The following is a 17001-nucleotide window of genomic DNA, read 5'->3' on the forward strand; positions in this document are numbered from 1 at the left end:
GGTCTAGAAAATTATGATACAGCCGATAAAAATTATATTATTTATCTGTATCTTCCAATGTAAAGAAAAAATTCTTACAGCATTCCTTATACAAGTAGAATGAATTAGTTGCATTTTGTTGTATTTTCCAAAGTAAAACATTTTGATTATACAGTGAAAATCTTTTCAAATAAAGAGTAGGCTTTAATGTAAGTTTGTAATTCTCTTGGTAAATAATTTATAGGTAAATAATGATTTACTATTACTTTTACAGTCATTAAAAAGAGAGAATTTGACTTTTCTTTTTCCTCCCATATTTGTATAGCACTTACTTTTATGTCATCATTCTGACAACTCAAATTTTCTATAGTTAAAGATGGTTTTAAATATTTGTTACAAATATTACATTCAACTTGTCTCTCTCGTGGTTTATTATTTGTATCAATAAATATGTCAAATTTCAATTCATCCCACACATTAGTCATTTTTGAAACATTAAAATATTTAAAAGATTATTAAATTTTTATTCTATATAAATGAATACTCTCCTGAAGATTCTAAATAATGCAAGCAATTCTAACTTGTTTAAAATGATTAGTGAGCTAGAATTAAATAAATGGTATTATATTATGGGTTGTGAATGTTTATAAACTAGGTATGGGGAGAAAATTTGTATAGAGCTTTATGATAAATTTAAAATTATTTTTCCCGACAGGTTTATTAAAATAATAACGAAATGGGACTTTCAGTTTTTTAAAGATGGCGATATTAAACTAAAGTATAAATGTAAGAACAGAACTAAAAATAATGTTTAATTTCACGATCTACAGTTCATTGTTTGAATAAATTTTTATTGATTTAATTTTTTTATATCTTATCTTATATCTTATTTTTGTGGGTGTGTTGTGTTTGTTTAGTAAATTACCCCCGAGTGCACCCAATCAACCCACTTACTATTTCCGACCATTTCGCTCTCCAATAGTTCATTAGAGAGTGAAAAAGTAATTTTAATCTATTGTTCTTGTTATTCAAGCTACATTTGTTTCTGTGAAAATGCCTTCACACCAGTAAAACAGCCTTTAATATGCATCAGCATATCGTGGCAGGATACTGTGTGGTTGTTGATGTAAATTCGTTCTATCACTCTGCCTTTGCATTCATGAACCCATACATTCGGTGCACAACGGTCAACTTGTCATCACTAAACATATCCATACTGTTGTGTATTACTGTTAACACATGGCCAACACTGAAACGACAAACCCGAGACAGAGCTGAACAGTACTGAGTGCAAACTTGACAGCGAAAATTAGCCCTGAGTAAACGAAACACATTTGTTTTTAAATAAGACACACAGTTCACACCAACATTTGATGTTTTGTGGTGTGAAGGGTACTGGTTTCTTTCTTCTCGCATATAGAAGATGTAGCAGGACTACCATAGTAAATCGATGTTTTGTTGTACCGTCTTGTTGTGAACAATATGATCCAACTATGAAATCATTGGTATGTTTTGCACCTAAAGAAATTCCTCGCCACTAACCCTGCTCGTACAGCAACATCCTATTTAAAACATCCCACAAAGCTGTATCCGTTTCGCTTTGTAATTTTACTGTAATGTCATAGTCAACATAATGTCATAGCCTAGGGTAAGTCGTAAATAAGCCCCTTATCGGCAGTCATTTTGTTGCTATTGTTTTACGCTATTGAGGAGGCACAGTGATTGCACACGAGGTCCATGTTTGAAAAATGCGGACAACAAGTCTCTATCCCAAACTTACTTTCTGTGGATTTCCTCAATCACGTGAAGCGAATTCCAGGACTGTTCCTCAGCTGAGCCACGCCTATTGCCTTGCTTTCCTACCGATACACCTTTAATAATCTAAAGATAACGCTAAGCCTAACAAATCTTCCTTCATTATTTGTTCTTTACTTCTGATCAAAAATAGCTCTTGGTTTGTTTTAAAAATTTATCGATCGATGTCAAGCATTAAAAGGCGAGAAGAAAGATGGGCACAGTGTCACAGATTTGGGAACAGCAACCAACCAGATGTGCCTGGTAATATTAAGATGGTTGTGTGTCAGAACTTTCGAATTTCACATTTCTGCCTTTTCTGAGTTCTTCTGACAAATGGTGGGTGTCAACAGTTCCCTCTGATTCGTATCATGCGTGACCTGTAACTCATAAAATAAACTACCAGCTTTTAGAACTGGCCACAGATGATCATTTTAAGTTAGAGTAGTGGTTATTCAGCTAGCCACTTACGTGTCAAGACGTCAGTTTGCATACTATTTCAACATTTTATGTCAGAACCATCTATAAATGAATATACAATATTGTAAAAAAGATGCATTTTACCTTTTAGCAAAGCTTCTTAAGTTCATTTAAGTATGATGTTAACAAATCGATACCTGCGCCTTCAATTCCAAAACATCTTCCATTTTATAATTAAAAGATGTGATTTACGTAGAAAAATGTTTCGAATAGAACAGTGAAAGATACTGAATCCTGTCATTCCGTCAGTTAATAGTTCTATATGTACAATGTTAAGAGTCATTGTCTACGGAATATGTATTATATTTTGAATAAGTATATTCTTATCGCCTAAGTATAACAATGTTTTAGAGTATATTAGTTCATAACACGTATTAAGAACAGATTTCAGCAGTGAAATTGGCTGATGGTTATTGACATGTCTGTTGTTAAATATTTTGATTTTTCGAAAAACAAGAAAAGTTGATAACAACTGAAGCACGTAAAGTCGGTGTACAACTGGGAGCAGACCTACTTCGTGGAGGTGAGAATTGCTCGGGGAACTTGGGAGTAGAATATGCAAAGCGATGCAAAGGAGCACGGAGAATAATGCAGAATTAAGTAGCCCAACTATTAAAGTGTTCTCTGGAGCGAACAAAGGAGTCTCTGAAATGGAAGGGGAGCGATGGGACACTCTGGAGGGAGCCCAGATGATATGCAGACGATAAGAGCGGAAGCTCGTCGAAATAAAAATCCTACAGTCAGAGGCTAAGTTATCCAAACACATTTTGTGTCTGTCAGAGAATATGACACGTTAATGTTGCACTAAAGACAGTATAATTACTTTCATCTGTCAAACAGGCTTTTCACTTTCTTGATGGTTGCAGCTATAGGCAGTTGATGACTGAAATAGGCTTTTCCATCACTTTTCAGATAACGTGCATTGCTGTGCCATTTACAAAATTATAAGTAAGAGGAATAACTATTTAAATAGCTAAACGTAAGAAACAGTACTTTTTATGTGCAATGATGGGCATAATTTATTTGATTGTTTTCTTGAGAATTACGAGGGTGAGTCAAATGAAAACCTTAAATGTTTTAAAAAATATTATTTAGCGTGCAGAAGTGGTACAAAGCTGTATCACTTTTCAACATAATCTTCCCCACGCTCAATGCAAGTCCTCCAGCGCTTACAAACTGGATAAATTCCTTTAGGAAAAAAATTCTGTTGGTAGTCCGCGCAACCACTCTTGCACCGCGTGGCGTACCTCTTCATCTAAACGGAACTTTTTCCCTCCTATTGCGTCTTTGAGTGGTCCAAACATATGGAAATCACTTGGGGCAAGGTCTGGTGAGTATGGTGAATTAGAAAGACACTCAAAATGCAGGTCTGTGATTGTTGCAACTGTTGTACGGGCAGTGTGGGGCCTTGCGTTGTCATGTTGCAAAAGGACACATGCTGACAGCAATCCACGTCGCTTTGATTTGATTGCAGGCCACAGATGATTTTTTAGGAGATCTGTGTATGATGCACTGGTGACAGTGGTCCCTCTAGGCATGTAATGCTCCAAAATGACGCCTTTTTGTCCCAGAAGAGAGTCAGCATAACCTTCCCTGCTGATGGTTCTGTTCGAAGCTTCTTTGATTTCGGTGATGAGGAATGACGCCATTCCTTTCTCGCTCTCATCGTTTCCGGTTGGTGGAAGTGAACCCAGGCTTCGTCCCCAGCAACGATTCTTGCAAGGAAGCCATCACCTTGTTCAAAGCGCCGAAGAAGTTCTTCACAAGCATCAACACGCCGTGCTCTCATTTCAGGAGTCAGCTGCCGTGGCACCCAGCTTGCAGACACTTTGTGAAACTGGAGCACATCATGCACATTGTGGTGTGCTGACCCATGAGTAATCTTTAAACGTGCTGCAATGTCAATCAGTGTCACTCTGCGGTTTTCCTTCACTATGGCTTCAATTGCTGAAATGTTCTGTGGAGTCACAACTCGTTGTGCCTGACCCGGACGAGGAGCATCTTCCACTGAAGTCACACCATTTGCGAACTTCCTACTCCATTCGTAGAATTGCTGCTGTGACAAACACGCATCACCGTACTGAACCTTCATTCGTCGATGAATTTCAATAGGTTTCACACTTTCACTACGCAAAAACCGAATAACAGAAGCTGTTCTTCCATGGTGCAAGTCGCAAGTGGGGCGGCCATCTTTATACTGATAATGCGTCGGTATGGGTGCATCTGCACTATGTTGCCACCTATAGGCCATTCTGCACGCTGTTTGTAACACGCTTACCAACTCGTATAATAACGAGCTACAATTTTTAAACGGAACACTTTTTTATACTGTCATGTAACTGTTGTATTTAAACCATCTGCATATGTGTCAATGTAAATCAAATTCATATTAACCAAAGTTAGTTAGGGAGCTAGTAACTTTGGAAGTGTTAGAGATGAATGCTATATGTTGTGCGTAACTGACTGGGTTAAGACAGACGCTCTGGCGGCAGAATTTTCATTTAAATGAAGTGTCTGAACGAGTGCGAGATTTCCCGAATGTGAAACTCAATGCGATTTCTAAACGGCCTTTGGACGAGGTGTAAAGTTAGTGATGTCACAGGAAACAGAGTATCTCAATGCGCTGTTTGAAGTCACCTAAGGTTGCGGATTCAGTAACATGTAAACGATTACTTAGATATCCCTACAAGAAGAAATATATTTTTGTTAAATTGGGCCAGTGTATAGCCCACAGCGTCCTTTCAGTCTTGCAGGAACTCTGTTGCTCGCTTCTTGCACAACACAACGCCCAGAATGAGCTGCATGACGATGGCAATGCATTGACCTACATCCTTTAATCGTTCCTATCATGACCAAATCTATCTGCGATTATAAATACGTAGTTTAGTCATGGGGAGTTAAATTTTTATGGCTCGAGGAGTACGAAACAATATATTTACTTCTAATAGCAGTAGGAGTAGTAGTACGTACATCTACACTGGTGCGCGAAACATATCGACAAAAGTGTCCAAGGTGGGAGCCAGTCAGGGAATAGTTTAGGGTATTGGTTTAAAAAGTCTTTACAAGTTTTCTCCCAGAGTAACTTCAGATGCGCCTTTAAGAACTGAGGCAGTTATCTCTGGTTAAAGTTGCTGACAAGAGACGCACTCAGCCATCTGCTGAGGTCGCTGGAATTCACGCTATCAGTTTAGGAAGTAGCGGGCTTGGGAGGCAGAACACATATGTGGACGTTAAAGGGTTCTGCAGAGCAGAACACAGTTGCTTCTCTCTCTTGTGATCCAGACACTGACTAGAACAGACATCTTTCTCGGGCGGCAGAGCTTCTCTGTATTTCATGACTGGCCAACAACAGAATTTAACAGGAACCGCCACTTCTCCCTTTGCCCACTTACTTAATTTGTTCAACCTCCTAGACTGGACTACACCTGGTAACTTCCTACTTAGGTGCACACCTTTTGTATACTGAAATGCGTGCTTTTTATTTCTCCTGTCCCCATTTTATATCAGCCCTAGACGCTCACTTCCAAGTTCTGACCGCTTGACCACACGTACAAAAGTAACTTTCGTCAGACATGTCAGTGCCTTGTAAAACAGCTCGATGAAAACTGGACTTCACACGGGAAGAATTGTTCCATTATAGTACCTAAGGTAACTGAAATAAATAGGCGATGAGCCAAACAGAAATGACGCTGTACTTATAAGATAATTGTTCGGAACTCGCCAAGATGTACGACGGTCCGTGGACAATACAAAAAGAGGGACGTTGTTCTTAACAGATGTGCACTGACAATGGACGGCAATGCTCGCTCGGTAACGAGCTACCATGCTGTCCACATGTTTGGGAAGGAATTCTTGTGGTAGGTTTCTCTACCAGTGCGGCTGACAACTGCTGCACAATCGTTGGTGCATATAGACGTAATGTGTCTCCCCAACGCATTCTACACTTGCTTGGTGGGATTTAAGTCGCGGGGTGGGGCACGTCAGTCCATTCGTCGAAAATTCCCTCGTTCCAAGAGATCCTCCGCCTATGTATACATCTACATCTATATCTACATAGATGCTCCACAAGCCACCGTGCGGCGCGCGGTGGAGGGTCCCCAGTACCACTATTTTTCTTTTCCCTTCTTGTTCATTCGCAAATAGAGCGAAGGAAAAACAACTGTCTATATACCTTCGTATATGCCCTATTTTCTCGTGTGTTATCTTGGTGGTCCCCACGCGGAATGTACGTTGGAGGCTGTAGAATCGTCCTGCCGTCAGATTCAAATGCCGGTTCTTTAAATTTATTCAACAGTGTTCCTCGAAAAGAAAGTCGCATCCCCTCCAGTGATTCTCATGAGGTCTGGAAGGACATCGGTAACACTTACGTGTTGTTCTAACCTACCAGTAACAAATATGGCAGCCCGTCTCTGAATTGTTCTGAAGACCTCCTTTACTCCGACCTGGTACGAACTCCACTCTGTCAATTCAGGAACACGTTACAATAGTTTACTTTTTGCGGTCTCCTTTACAGATGAACCACTCTTTCCTCAAATTCTGCCAATAAACCGAAGTCGACCATTCGCCTTCCCAACATAATCCTCACGTGCTCCTCGCATTTCATACCGCTTTACAATGTTACGCCCAGGTATTTAAACGACGTGACTGTCGAGCAGGGTACTACTAATGCTGCATTCCGACATCACAGGTTTGTTTTTCCTACCCATCCGCACTAACTCACATTTTTCCACATTTAGAGCTAGCTGCCACTCATCATACCAACTATAAATTTTTGTATGTCCATCCTTTTAGCAGGAGGTCTCTGGGACGACGGCCGTTTACTATCGTGACAAAAAATAAAAACACCTACAGCCGTCCTTACGATTTTATTTTATTTTGTCACTACCAGTTTCAACCCCTCATTGCGTTATCTTCAGGCTGTTTTTGATGCGGTACAGGTTGACATGATCTGCGTATCCAGTAATGATGGCAACTGATGGGTTATGCATCGGGATCATATCAACCTGTGCCGCATCAAAAATAGCCTGAAGATGACGCAATGAAGTGTTGAAACAGGTAGCGAAAAAATAAAGTAAAATCGAAAGGACGGCTGTAGGTGTTTTTATTTTTTGCCAACTATAAATGTTGTCTAAATCATCTTGTATCCTCCTAGTCACTCAACTTCGACTTCCAGTAAACCACAGCATTATCAACTAACAACCAAAGATTACAGCCCACCCTGTCCGCCAAATCATTGATGTATGTGGAGAATGACATTTCCTGGTGCACTCCTGACGATACCCTTGTCTCGGACGAACACTCGCTGTCGAGAACAACATACTGGGTTCTATAACTTACGCAGTCTTCGAGTCACTCACATATCTGAGAACCTGTTCCATATGCTCGTATCTTCTCTAATAGCCTGCAGTGGGCCTCCGTGTCAAACGATTTCCGAGAATATAGGAATATGGACTCTGTGTGTTGCCCCTCAGCCAGAGTTCGCTGTAGATTGTGTGAGAAAATGGCAAGCTGAGTTCGCACGAGCGATGCTTTCTAACGCCATGCTGATCCGTGAACGTAAGATTCTCGATCTAAAGAAAATTTATTATATTCGAATGAAAATGTGTTCGAGGATTCTGCAGGAAACTGATGTTAGGGCAGGGCTTAACAACTGGCCGGTTTTGAGCGCGAGTACTCGCGTCTGCTCAGGCACTTGCTCGCGAGCAGGTGCATGGTGGCGGAGTAGGGAGGGAGGGGAGGGAGGGGAAATGCCCGCGCACGTTTCAATAGGGCCGCAGCTTGCCTATTGAAATCGCGCCGACTGTGTAACGTTTAAAGTACTACGATCAGCTCGCGAGCAGGTGCATGGTGGCGGAGTAGGGAGGGTGGGGAGGGAGGGGAAATGCCCGCGCACGTTTCAATAGGGCCGCAGCTTGCCTATTGAAATCGCGCCGACTGTGTGACGTTTAAAGTACTACGATCAGCTCTAACAGTCACTTCGCTGGTTAAGAATCATGTCAAGTCGCCGTTGTGTAACCCCAACCATGCTTTCGCAGTTGGGAGGAATTGTATCCGTTTACAGAAAAAGATGGTGTTTGCAAAATGTTTAGTATGTCACAAAACGCTGAATTCTTTTAGGATTTTTAATTTGCAGCGACATTATATGTCGTACCACGCGAAAGACTACGGAAGTGGAAAATGTGATGGACCAGATCGTGCACAGGAAGTTATTAAACTTAAAAGAAAGCTATCCGAAGAAGATCTGGACAACGAAGAAAAATCAACTGAGGCAGCTCTCAGAGTGTTACAAAATTGCTTTGCTTTTAGCAAAATCCCTGCGCCCCTTCACTGATGGCGACTTAATAAAAGAATGTTTGGTAGTTGCAGCGGAACATTTGTGTCCATCTCAAGTTGAACAGTTTCGGATTGTGCCATTATCTAACATGACCATTATGCGTCGCATACAGGACATGGCAGACGACGTCCAGAGCCAGTTTGCAAATATCTGTAAAGATTTTATGGCTTATTCTCTAGCTCTGGACGAAAGTGTTGATATCACTGGAACAGCGCAGCTTGCCATATTTATTAGAGGTGTTAAAAGAGATCTTCAGGTGAGGGAGGAGCTCCTCGATGTAGTAGCCATGAAGAACACTACAACCGGAGGTGATATTTTAAGTAGTATTGAAGAAAGTGTTGAAAATATAGGATTGTCGTGGAATTCTTTAGTTTCAGTGTCTACAGACGGTGCACCAGCGATGACACGGAAAAAATCAGGTTTCGTTGCGCTGTTGAAGGAGAAAACGCAAAAACTGACCGTGCCGAATCAAATATGGGGCGTTTACTGTGTGATCCACTAGGAAAACTTATGTGCAAAGAGTATCACTCTAAAAAATGTGATGAGTGTTGTTGTTCGTACAACTAATTATAGAAGGAAGCATGGGCTACAACACAGACAATTTAAAAGCTTTCTTGAGGATGTAGAAAGTCAGTGTGGTAGCCTGCCTTATTACAGCGACGTCCGCTGGCTTAGTCGTGGCGAATTATTAAATCGATTTTTTTGCCTATTAGATGAGATAAATATGTTCATGGAAATAAATAACATGTGTGTTCCTGAATTGAAAGAGCCTTCATGGAAATGCGATCTCGCATTCTTAGCAGATTTAAGTAGCCATCTGAATGCTTTGAACATTTCACTACAAGGTAAAGATCTGCTAATTACTCTTTTCATAGATCGAATACGACCTTTTAAAATGAAATTGACACTTTGGGTGAGTCAGCTGGAAACAGGAAATCTAGCTCATTTTCCTAAATTATCATCCATGCAAGATGTTCACAAAGACTGTGAACGTTATTCACATAGTTTAGCTGCCCTTAAGGAAGAATTTGATCAACGCTTTCAAGATCTGACAGCACTAGACAGTGATTTTGATCTGTTCTCCTCTCCATATTCAGCTAATATTGAAGAGATTCGTCCTGAGCTGCAACAGAAATTATTGACCTGCAGTGTGACAGAGAATACAGACACAAATTTCAGAACGAGAAAAAAATTTTGGAATTCTACAGACACTTCCCTCAGGATAGATTTCCTCGTTCGCACAAACTGGCGGCTACAATAATATCAATGTTCGGTTCCACGTATGTTTGTGAACAACTGTTCTCTGCAATGAAATGTAACAAGACGCGCCTGAGAAACGCATTGTCTGATCGAAATTTAAACTGCACGCTGCGCCTACGTTGCACAAGAACAATTACTCCGAACATAGACGCAATTATAAAGGGCAATAAGTACAAGTTAACCGAGAATCCCACACTTAAGTGACACCTTTTATTGTGTAATAGTTCACAAATTAATACGAATGTAGAGGCATACCCTAAGCTAATAAAATTGTGTGGCACGTGTACATTCTCCTTTATTTGTTTCATTTGTCGCAGTAATAATTCGTGAGTGATATCCCTGCAGGTGGCCGCGGATTTACATTGACTGGCGGCAGCTGTTGTGTGCACCACGTGACTCTCCCCACTCTCCGCTCTGGTCCGGTAGTGGGGGTAGCGTGCTCGCGCTGCTCCGGTGCTCGCGCCTTGCTGCTCACAGCTTGCTCCGCGAGCACGTATGTTGTGAAGCCCTGTGTTAGGGCTATTGGTCTGTAGTTTTGCAGATCTGTTCTTTTGCCCTTCTTACATACAGGTGTTACCAACGCTTTTTTTCCAGTCGCTTGGGAGTTTTCGCTGGATGAAAGGTTCGCGATAAATGCAAGACAGGTACGGGGGCCAATGCTGTACAGTGCTCTTTGAAGAACCAACTTATTCCATCTGGACCTGGCGACTTATTTGTTGTCAATTCATCTCGTAGTTTCTCTACATCAGGTTGCTGATTACTATGTCGTCCATTCGATGGCCAAACGACGGTATGTTTGTACGATTCTCCTGCGTGAACTACTTCTTGGACCTGAAACTGAACGCTTCGGCTTTCGTTTTGCTGTCTTCGACTGCCACACCAGACTGGTCATTCCGGTCACGCATTGTCATCCACAATAATGAAGTCAGGACCGAATGCATTCGTGGAAAGACGCACCTATGGAGGAGTACGGTGTCATAATAACGTTGGCCGGTGAGTGAGTCGCATTCGACGATTTGGAGGTCAGTATGCCCAAGCAATATTATGTCTCCTCGCACTGTAACAGCAGGATTACGAAAACGATCATATTCGACAGTGTTCCTGGGTGCATTGCGGGTACCCACATCTCACCATATGAGGGTGCGTCCAGGATCGCTACTGAGATTCTCATCCAAGAAGAGCACGCAACCGCACTTCTCGTTGGTTCAGTCGCAAACCGTGCCGCTGGTGTGACGCTGTCAACGGAACAGAACGTAGTGGCCGTCCGGCAGAGAGAACACACTCACGCAGAGGCCGGGCCATTGTGAAGCTTGAGACTGCGTGCCTTGCAGTCCTATTATATGTGGTTGTAACTACACCCGCCTTTGACGTGGGTCCTTTCCCTGTGTCTCAATTTAGCGGTCATCTGCTGCTGTAGTTATCCATGATCGGCCACCTCCTGCCCTTCGGGCACCAGTGTCTGTGTTTCGGAACGCTCCGCATGCAAGTGAAACAATATTGTGAGCAATAACCTACTGATGGGCTACACTTCTTCCAGTTTCTCTTACCTTTGTGAAGTCGTCCAAACGTTGTCTCTGGGCCATGTTGTTTTGAAGAACATTACCACGGTGCACTGTAACTGCTCCATGGCACATGTACTGCCTTTTCCTGTTCCTTGAATTGTCTTGTGTTGCGGGGCTGGCCCCATTTGACGCTGAACTTACGCTGACCTCATGCCAGACGATCAACTGTCAGTGCACGATTGAGAGACCTCTTGCAACATGCTCCCACACTTTTATTCATTCGCACCTTGTTATTAAAGTGTTACATTACGTTATCTACCCGGTCTTTAAGGTTTGCAGAGCAGTATAGTAGTCTGTATGTATACTGTGTGTATGGAACTGGGGACAAGGAAACGACGGATAGGCTCCGTCCCCGCCGTAGCCCTCAGTGGTTCTCAACCCTGCAAGGTTATTGTGCGGTTCGGCCCCCAGTGGACCTTCACGCGAACCTCTCATACCAGACGAGTGTAACCCGAAATGTTTGCGTGATAGCGTAATTATGGTGTACGCATACGTGGAGACAGTGTTTGCACAGTAATCGCCAAAATAGTGTAACTGAGGTGGATTCGTGCCGGGGACCGGCGGGCGGTACAGAAGTAGTATCGCTCATGAGTAGCTGTTTCAGATGGGATTCACAGAGGAATTAAGAAGGATCTGAAGAAGACCATCACGTTTAGTTACAGATTAGTAAGCGCGAAAGCGTCTCGGAGATGCTCAGTCAATGCCTGTGGCAAACGCTGCGAGAACATCGTTCCGCGTCAAGGTATGGTTTAAATTTCAGAGAGCGTGCGTTCCTATAAGAGTAAACCGATATATTGCTTCCTCCTACGTACATCTCGCGGAAAGACCATGGAGCTAAAATTAGAGAGAGATTCCTAGAAGAGTCAGCCTGTTTACTGCTTCCTCCCACGCACGTCTAGTGGAAAGACCGTATTGTACGAACCACACGAAAAGACTTCCTTTGCCAAGGGCGTAAGAGTGCGTATGGGGTATCACAGGTCAACGCATGCGCACCAAGCACACGTCGCGAAATTACAATTTACTCTCCCCTCCAATGTTGATACGATGTCCCTTGTAGGCAACAGTAGGTAACACCTGGTCGCCAGTTCGTTGAACTCTCACCTTTGATATTACATTGATCGCTGCACACAAAAAGACCTATACTGCCGCTGGTAATTATTTTTTAATTAACATCTTACGATGCCAAGACCTTTTTTAGATCAGCGCCAGAGTATTTCATGCAGCTAATAAAATGGATAAAAATATTGACAGCGATCATGACAAATTTACGGAAAACTATACAGTAGTGTTACTATGAATACTCCTACGTACACTGTTCACAGATGTGCGACCGCACCTAATACGTCGCATCCTACAGCCGCGGAGCTTGCTGTGTGTTTCCTTGTTTCAATTTTAAAATATTCCAGGCTATTATGCCGTGGTCTAAGGGATTTCAATTCAAAACTCGACGTTTCGCCCCCATCTGTGGAGGACATTTTCAAGGGGAACGTAGCTTTGTTGAATGTCCGATTCACACCCTGGCACGCTAATGACTACAGCAAAACTCCCGCTTCCACGCAATGGAGTGACGTCTCATGTTTTGAATACGCGAGTGCAACCGGCAGTCAGTAGCGAGCCAGGGCGTGAAACGGACATTCAACAAACCTACAATCCCTCCTGAAAATGTCCTCCACAGCTGGGGACGAAACGTCGGGTTCTGCAGTTAAATCCCTTAGATCACGGTATAATAGCCCGGAATATTTTATTAAATGTAACAGTTCCGGCCGTGAAAGTTTATATATATATATATATATATATATATATATATATATATATATATATATATATATAGCCCAGGAAAACAGCACATTTTGTTATAAACTAATGCTATGACCTCCTGTCATTCTTATTTTCCAATGGGAGCCAAGAAAGCGGGTTGTTACCTTAGAAGGCAATTAAGGTGTTCCACACACGATAAACGTGTGGCTGTGAGTCATCTTTATACTTTCACAGGCCACTGCCCATAATATTGCTTCTTGGAGACGCTAAAATTGACGGAGGAAGACTAATATCCATGTCCACGACAGATAACCTCCCAAGAAACTTTTAAAGCTGTGAAGCGTATGAAAAACGGGAAATCACCGGATCCGGATGGAAAAACATAGAATTAAAAATGCAGTTCCTATGGCTGTGTGTGATATCTTGGCCCATCTGTGTAATAAGTGTTTGGAAGGAGACCAGGTAAACAAGAAATGGAAAAGTCTATTATTACTTCAGCCTATAAGAAGGAGAATAGGTAGGATCGTGGAAATTGCTGGGGCGTAAGTGTGATGCCATCAGGTGGGCAAATATACGGGAGGACGTTAAACGAAAGAACGGAGATATCTGAAGGGCAGAATGGTTTTAGACTATGGTGCTCGCGTATTGATGGAATTTCACTTTACAACACGATCTGTTCACTAGTATGAGTAGTAGTGGCATGTCAACTATTTACATCAAAGCTGCTAGTCATTTCTGTACGAACTGTGTGAGCGCCGCGAAAGTGGGAAATACAGTGTCACCCTGTTACAAACAGGCTACGCCAGTAGTGTGTTATAGCACCAACGCTATTTGAGATCTATGTGGAAGAAGCATTTAAAGCCTGGAGGAACAATTATGGAGGCATGGGAGTCGCTGTGGGTGATAAAATCTTGTACACACTTTTCTTTGTTAATGACCAAGCCATCGTAGCAAGAGACCGTGACTGTGCTGAGTACGTGCGTCGGAAGTTAAAAGAGGAGTACGAAAGATGGGGCGTCACAATAAGCAACACAAAAAATCCAATATCTGATGGTTGGCGAGAGTACCACGGAGGATCCGGAGACTGAAGGCAGTAAGATCAGAGGATGTAAGTCTTCAGCACTTCAGGGACAGTGTTATCAGGCGGAAAAAGTGAAGATGATATAAATAATGAAATAGGGCAGGGCAGGAGGGCTGTGCGACAACTGAACTCGGTCCTTTGGAATAAGGACCAATCGTTCAAGTGTTGAAAACATCGCTAAGCACGGAACAGAAACATAGTTACTGAACAAGCGTCAGAGAAACGAGATGCTTGTACTAGAGATGGACTTTTTGAGTCGACATTGTGGCATCTCCAGGACGAACCACGTACCAAATACCAACATTAGAAATGACACTGTTGTCGGTAAATCAATAATAGACACCAAATAACCGAAGCGTCTAAAATGGTGTGGGTATATGCAAAAGATGGACAATAGCCGATGCCCAAAGAAAGTGTGGCAGCGGAAAGATGAAAGCGTGGGCGACTAGAAGGAGCTGCAGTCGAGAGGTCCGAGACGAGATAGACGACAGCGGACTACAACAAGGAGACTAACATGTTCGGAAGAAATGGAAAACAGGAAGCGAGAAGGGGCCCCAACCGTAGATTACTCGCTAGATGATGATGAAAGACGCTTACCGATGAAACAGCATGACTGCTCTAGTTAACATACAGGGCTAATTACCTACTAACGTCACAGGACTATTAATTATGATAGCTTAAATGTTAGCCAATATTAAGAGGAAAGTTATATCTTTCAATAATATTTATTGACTTCTAAAAAAGTTGCTCAACGAACGTGCAAGAAAAAACTGATAAATTTGCGAAGTACGAAGCCGGTTATATGGTTTTGAAAATGTCTAACAAAACTCTTTCTGTCGCTTACGTTGCGCTTACTACTGATAACCTAAAACACACACTGGGATGTTGTTATAGATTCAGCACAGCTTCTAGAGAGCCACGCGGATGTGTGCGATGTGGCAAGAGTTGGCGGGAACGTAACTGAAGCTGATGGTGATTCCAGGAACTGTGGCGATACGGTTGCCTGCAGATCTGCAGGTATGCAACCAGCAGTACAGATCTCGGCTCAAATGCCGCCAAGTAGGCGGAACCAGTTCGCTGTGATCGCTCTTTTTTTGTGATTCATTCATTTTTACTCGTTCACCGTTTATATGTGCATAGTATGTGGTTCTTATGAAAAACTGAAAATTAGTAGCATTGGTGAGTTTTTATTCATTACGGAATTCTCACACACTTGTAGAAGTAATTTTCGTGATTCTGCAATACTTATCGTTTAGCCAACTGTAGCGTTGTTTCGCTGATTGCAGTGAAATAAACTGAGGTGACGCACGAAAAACCGGCCCCGAGTACAGACTGCTCGCCAATTACGCACGATTTGTTGACCGCTACAAGCATAATAGATAAACATGTAATAGTTTAGCAGTAAAGAAACAACAAAGAAGCTAATGCAAACAACAACTTCGAAACAAGAGATGACGATTGTTAGGCGACAATGAGGTCGTCTTTTCATGTTCCACTCTGTACCACTGAAATAATATTGTAGAAGTTATCATATTCTCTTTAGAAAATGTGGCACTAAACACCCGATTATGGAGCGTGCGCTTCATTCGGTTGTAAGTCGGTCTGCCTTCCATAACAATGAACATGCTGTTTTACCTTGGAAAAAAAAAGACGGAAAATGGCCACTCGTGTGTGCCGTGCCGATTTCCTTTGCATGTTTAATAAGAAAAAAACTTGCCTTTTTATAAGTATGTGTTCTGCTCCTTATCGAAACAGTAAGTAAGCTGATATGCCCTTTTGTTACCTGGGAAGATGTATGTATTACATGCACTATGTTTTACGTAATTATAAAATACCTTTTAATTACCGGTCGTGGACGCTGAATAGAATACGAAAAGAACCAGAAGTCCAGAGTTCAAGAAAGGTTTGAAAGGATCTAGAATGGGCGTGCACAGCTAACGAAACGAGCAACTCGATACTGAACTAATTAGGAGCAGTCGGCAGTGGAACTGCGACGAGTGGCCACGCGAAGAAGGACGAATCCAGCCAACGGAGACCGAGACCAAGACGGAGTTGGGAAGGGGACCAAAGCTGGAACGAGACCGGCCGACGTGTCGATGCGGGAACGAGACCGACCGTTTCCTGTTCCCAGAGACTACAAACAGAAAGCCACGACCGAATTGAACTATGAAAGACCGTTCCTTAGAATTCGTACCTCGCTCCTTCCGTTCATCTCGGTGAACTGTTCCTTTGGAGCTGTTAGTTCGCGAACGACCCATCTCTACTGCCAAGCAGCACGTTTGAAGGGCACAGCTACGCAACTGTGTGTGACAGCACACTGTAAGGGCTCTCATGCTCTCTCCTTCCCTCCCTCCCTCCCTCCCTCCCTCCCTCCCTCCCTCTCTCTGTCTGTCTCTCTCTCTCTCTCTCTCTTCGCTCTGTCACCCACACTCGCACACTGTAAGGGCTCTCATGCTCTCTCCTTCCCTCCCTCCCTCCCTCCCTCCCTCCCTCTCTCTGTCTGTCTCTCTCTCTCTCTCTCTCTTCGCTCTGTCACCCACACTCACTATCAGAGCCTGTTGTCTGTTGCAAAAGAAGATATGTGCAGCAGTGTGAGCTCCGCAACCAATATAGCCTTACTACTACTCGTAATTCCTCCAACACTGTGAAACAAAGCTAATGGCGACGTTCACTGAATAACATCCCGGTTTGCGCTACGTTGTTTAGAAACAGTGGTACAATTTTCATTTGGCAAGGTGAGGCAACTGGAACCT

This window comes from Schistocerca nitens, chromosome 6 (assembly GCF_023898315.1).
Source record: "Schistocerca nitens isolate TAMUIC-IGC-003100 chromosome 6, iqSchNite1.1, whole genome shotgun sequence".
Lineage (NCBI taxonomy): Eukaryota > Metazoa > Arthropoda > Insecta > Orthoptera > Acrididae > Schistocerca > Schistocerca nitens.